Genomic DNA, 6,000 nt, shown 5'->3' with positions numbered 1-6,000 from the left:
AAAATCCAAGTTGTACTATCATTCTCATATTTTAATAAATACTACTCTAAGATATCTATAATGTTAAATATAAGTGATATATCCATATCCTCTAGTAATTCCACTTCATAAGCATTTCCATTGTCAAACTTCTTCAAAATCTTACAACATCCAAACTTCTTCATCTTCAACTTACTCCAGGTACCAATTGAAAAAAAATTCTGCTTCAAATGAATCATAACCTCATCACCAACAACCAAATATTTGTGTCTCTTCCTTTTATAAGCTCTCTATTTATACTTTTTTTTAATGTCTTCAAAATTTCTTTTAACTTCGTCATGTAAAGTCCTTATGAAAACTATAAAGTCCTTATCCTCAACACTCCTTATCTTAGTAGGAAATTCTCTAAACTCTATGGTTCCATTAAGATGAAATCTAGTAATAATCTAAAATTGTGTTGTCTGAGTGCTTCTACTCATAGAATTATTGTATGCAAACTATGCTTGTGCCAAAACTAAATCCCAATTAGTAGGCTTATCTACAAATAAACATCTTAGTGAGTTACCCAAACTTTTTTTCATGACTTTACTTTGTCCATCTATTTAAGGGTGAAATGTATAACTAAACTTCAACTTTGTATTCATCTTTTTCCAAACTGTCCTATAGAAATAACGAGTAAAATTAATGCCTCTATATGATACAATAGTCTTAGGAAATCCATGCAATCTCACTATATCCTTAAAAAATAATTGAACTGCATTCAATGCATTAGAGGTCTTTGTACAAGGTATAAAATATACCATCTTTGAAAAATATTTGACCACTACAAAATATAACTATTACCTCTCTTAGTCCTAGGCAATCCAAGAATGAAATCCATGCCCACATCTTCCCAAGGTCTATTAGGTATAGGTAAATGTGAATATAATCCCACATTCTAACTAGTTCCTTTTTCTATTTGAAAATTTCTAAAACTTCCAACCATTCATTGTACATCCCTGTAAATCTGTGGCCAAAAGTTTCTCTCTAAAATTATTTTAACAATCTTATCAGTCCCAAAAAGTCTAGCAAGTCCACCACTATCTTTTTCTTTTATTATGTTCTCTATTATAGATCCCCTAGGTATGCATAACTAGATTCCTTTGAACAACATATCTTCTTGAATAAAATAATCAATCCACTTATCACTCACTATCTATTCCTTAAAAGCTTTCCCAGGTTCTACAAAATCTAGATCAGTCTCATATAGACACATCAAGTAATTGAGGCCAAGTAATTCAACTCTCATCTCTGTCAGCAAATTTATTCTTCTCCTTAATGCATCAACAACTTTTTTTAACTATCCATGCTTATACTTCAATGAAAAGGAAAAAATCTGAAAGTACTCAACCCACTTCATATGTTTCTAATTCAACTTATTTTGACTTCCCAAATACTGCAAAGTTTTATGGTTAGTGTATATTACAAAATCCTTAGGCATCAAATAATGTCTCCATTTCTTTAAATCCTGAACAATAGCATACAATTCTTGATCATAAGCTGAATATTTTCTCTTAGCATCATTCAACTTCTTACTAAACAAAGCAACAAGTCTTCCCTCCTAACTCAAAGTAGCTTCAATTAATCCTCCACTAGCATTACATTCATCTTGCAAAACCTTATTAAAATTAGGTAAAGCAAGGGTAGGCAATTAGGCAATCTTTTGTTTTAGTGTTTTAAAAATCTTTTGTTCTCCATGTGTCTATTTTAAATCCCCTTTATGTCCTCTCATAGTCTCAGTCATAGTATTACAAATAGAATTGAAATTCCTGATAAACTTTCTATAACAACTTGCCAATCTAGGAAATTATCTTACCTCTCCAACATTTTTAGGTGTAGGCTAGTCCAGAATTACTCTTACTCTTTTAGGGTCCTTCCAACAATTAGCTGAAATTACAAAACCAATGTACACAATCTCTTCTTTCATAAATGAACATTTCTTGAAGTTAGTCAACACTTCTTCCTCTTTTAATCTCTAAAATACTTGTCGAATATGCTCAAGGTGTTCTTTTTTACTTTCAGTGAATATCTAAATTTCATCAAAGTATACAATTTACCCAAGAAAATTTTGAAAACTTCATTCATCAACCTCATGAGAGTAATAGGTGTGTTACTTGTTCCAATGGGCATAACCAACCATTCATACAAACCTTTAGTAATCTTAAAAGAAGTTTTCTATTCATCTTCTATTATTTTAATCTAGTAAAATCCATTTTTCAAGTCAATCTTCATAAAATATTTTTCTACACTTAAAATATAAATATTATGTAATCCATCCTAGACAAAAGAAATGTCTATTTCCCTCTTATCTTTTTTATGGCTCTAGAATTAGTGCACATCCTCCATTCCCCATTCTTCTTAGGTGTCAATATTTTAGGTACAACACTTGGACTAAAACCTTCTCTAATCAATTTGTTCTCCAAAAATTCATGTACTTGTCTAATCATCTCAATATTCTGATTAGGTGTTAACCTATGTGGTTCTTTATTAGTCAATCTAGCTCTATGTATCAAATCCATACAATGATGTCCTAAACTTCTATTTCCAAAGGTTTAATCTTAGGTGCAGGTTCTAAGTCATCTTGCTTCTCAATTTTCCTTGGAATCAAAGCATAATAAAACATTTTGTTTTCTCATCTCTCTTGCAAACTTCTTACCCTCAACTAAACATGCTTTGAATGTAGTTAAGGTATTTTCACTCCATTTTTTTTATGAAAAGTAACAATATCTATTTCTTTCCAACCACCTAAATAGTATATTGAGTCAATCTACCATTATGCAAATCTTGTCTATCATATTACCAAGGTCTACCCAAAAGAATATGCCAAGAATCCATAGGCATAATATCACAAAAGACTTCACCATGATAATTTGAAATCTTAAATTTGACAAGACATTGTTCCCTTAGAAATAATTTATGCTCCTTTTGTATCCAAGAAACATGGTAAGGATTAGGACATCTCAACCTCAATAATTACAATTTGTTAACCAACTCCTTAGATGCCAAATTATCAAAACTCTTGTTATCAATAATTACCTTGCAACATTTTCCATCTATTTTACATCTAGTTTTGAATAAACTTCATCTTAGAATAGGTTCTTCATTAGTTTCTTCATTCCACAAGAGTCTTCTTACCATCAATTTTTCACCTTTCTCAACTTCATTAGATTTTTCATCAACATCCTCACAAGCCAAAGTATTTCATATATTACCTCCAGGTTTCTTTCAAGAATTAGTACATTCAAAATCTATGTGACCTTCTTCTCCACATTTGTAACAAGTACCCTTATACCAATTTCTTTCTTCCATTTTTCCATTATTCTTATTCCTAGAGTAACTAGTGTAGTTTTCTCTAGAGTAATTACCTTTTTCACTAGCAGGTTCATCATTTAATCCTTTATCTTGCATTGTATTATTAAATTTACTATTCTTTCTATAAGTTTTGTCTCTACTTCATTGAAATCAACAACCATTTCTTCTCTGTCTTTGATCATGATTCTTTGTAAATATTTTTTCAGCCTTCAAAGGAAGTTGATATTCTTCCTCCACATTGTCCATCTTAAAATAGCTGATCTCATCTTGAATTGATATTCTCAAACCATTCAAGTATCTAGCCACCTTTTCCACTTCATTATCCACATGTCTAGATTGGATATTTAGTTTGTATAAATCCTTATTATATTCCTTCACACTCATGTCCTACTACTTTAGATTTTGCATCTTCCTCAGAAAACTTACCTAGTAATCTATAGGGAGAAACTTCTTCTTCATATTTCCAACCATTTTAACCCACATCTTGATGTTTTCGTTCCCTCTCTTATGTTTATCAACTTGCAAATAATCCCACCAAAAAGATTTATGAACTTTCAACTTTCTAATTGCTATCTCAACCTTCTTATTATCAGGAGTACCTTCATACTCAAAATACTTTTCCATTTCTAAGATCCAATCCAATGTTGCATTAGTCTCAAGCTTTCCATCATAGTAAGAAACTTCAATAGTAGGTCAAGCATTCACTCTAGACAAAAATCTTAGAAGAATTTCTTCATCTTGTTCAACTTCAGGTTCAAGATTATTGTTAGGTGTTTCATATTCCTCATCACTAATATCTTCAAGATGTACTCCTCTTCTCAAGTTTGAATACACAATTTCAAGTCTGGTTTCAATTTGCCTCAACATATCCATTATAATATTATCAACATTTCCTCTATGATGAACCATCTTGACTATAGTTCCTACAATATCATAACCTTTTTTAAGTTATAGGTAAGATCTCAAATCTATCACTCTACAATCAATCCCATAAGGTTCCCCATGATCTAATCCAAAAGAAAGAAAGAACTTTGATACTACATGATGCAAGGAGGGTGAGAAAACTTAAACAATAAGCTTACACATAACCTTTATCCGAGTTACACATGGAAGGAACATATAAAAAAAAAATTCATGGTGAGGTACCAAAATTTTACTTGGGTGTAATTAATAAGAAACATATTAATAAATTTTTTTGAATATAAAGCTTGGAAATTGGAAGCCACACTAATGTAATAATTAAAATAAGTTAGTCAACATGCCCACCTATGAGGCCTTCCAGGTTTCGGCCATGTACAATGAAATTACAAAGTTAGAATCCAAACTCGCATCTTATCATGCTACTCAACATACATTATCATCCTTTACTCTATCCTACTTTATACTACCCCTAACTATCTCTAACCAAGATTCTTATATAGCTAGCTAAGCCATAAGTTATCTAGTTAAGCATTTAATTAAATTATAGCTACACCCTAGGAAGAATAAACCAAAACCAACATTGAAAAACACATAAGATGATGCACACTTGAAGGAGAATCTAAAAGTGCCCTAGTAGTTAGTTATTAACTTTTCAACATGTCACATTAACATAAGAAACTATACTAAGAGAATCAACACACCTCACTAAAAGGAAACACACTAAAATAGATACTGTGAAGAACAATTCACAACTCAAGAAATATAAACAATCAAAGCTTGCAGTCTTAGGAGGGGGATCAAGGATAGGTCCTCATCAACATATTAACTATGCATAACATGAAACAAAAAATAGAAATGGATACTTCATGAATAGCAGACTGGTAGAGAGAACAAACAACATGCTAGTAGAGAGAAAAAGATATATTTGTGGTTGATGCAATATTTCTAAAAGACCCAAGATGCTCCTACATCAAACCTTTAATAGTAAAGCTGAGTTTACTCTATCATATTCCTTACAGAGGTTCAAATTCATAAGAAACCCATTTTTTTTGGATCTAACCAATAAATTAATGTTTTTATGCACTACAATAGTAGAGTCAATTTTTCTTCCAAACAAGAAGACATTCTATTGGTAGGATATTAACCGATGAAAATATCTTGAAAATATGTAAAGTGAATATTTTGGAGATGATCTTGATTAAGGGATTGGATAAACTAATAGGTATAAAATGATCAAGAGAGTTAACACTGATTATCCTCAAGGGATTGGCACCAAGAAGGTATAATTATCTCTAGGGATAACTTTAAGGAACCCCCCCCCCCCCCCCCTCCCAAAATTTATAAAATTGTGGCGAATCACATGTCATTTGGGTGAAAAAAAATTAATAGTGTTGGTGAATTATGCGTCAATCGATGGATATTTGGTGGTGAATGTTTTTATAGCTTAGAAAATTTTTATAAAATAATGGTGATTATAATTTTTGTTTTTAATAAAATTATTAATATTGATAGTGAATTATGTTTTGAAATGTAATTATGTTAAATGTATTATTTGAGAGCTCGAACCATCTGATGATCCAAGATCAATGGCTGAGGTTTAATTTTGGCCAACATTTCTTTAAGGAAGAAGAATTGTCAAGGTAGTCACCAAAATGTTGACATGTATCAAGGTAAGTTGTCTGTGGAGTATAGTGTCACTCATAAAAAAAGAAATTCACATAGGAAAATGGGAATTTGGCGAATGATGAT

The sequence above is a fragment of the Cupressus sempervirens genome, chromosome 9 (genome assembly GCF_028749045.1).
Source record: "Cupressus sempervirens isolate cs-2001-9-10 chromosome 9, ASM2874904v1, whole genome shotgun sequence".
In the NCBI taxonomy this organism is placed as follows: domain Eukaryota; kingdom Viridiplantae; phylum Streptophyta; class Pinopsida; order Cupressales; family Cupressaceae; genus Cupressus; species Cupressus sempervirens.
The sequence above is the reverse complement of the archived record's forward strand: the minus strand, read 5'-3'. Positions refer to the sequence as shown.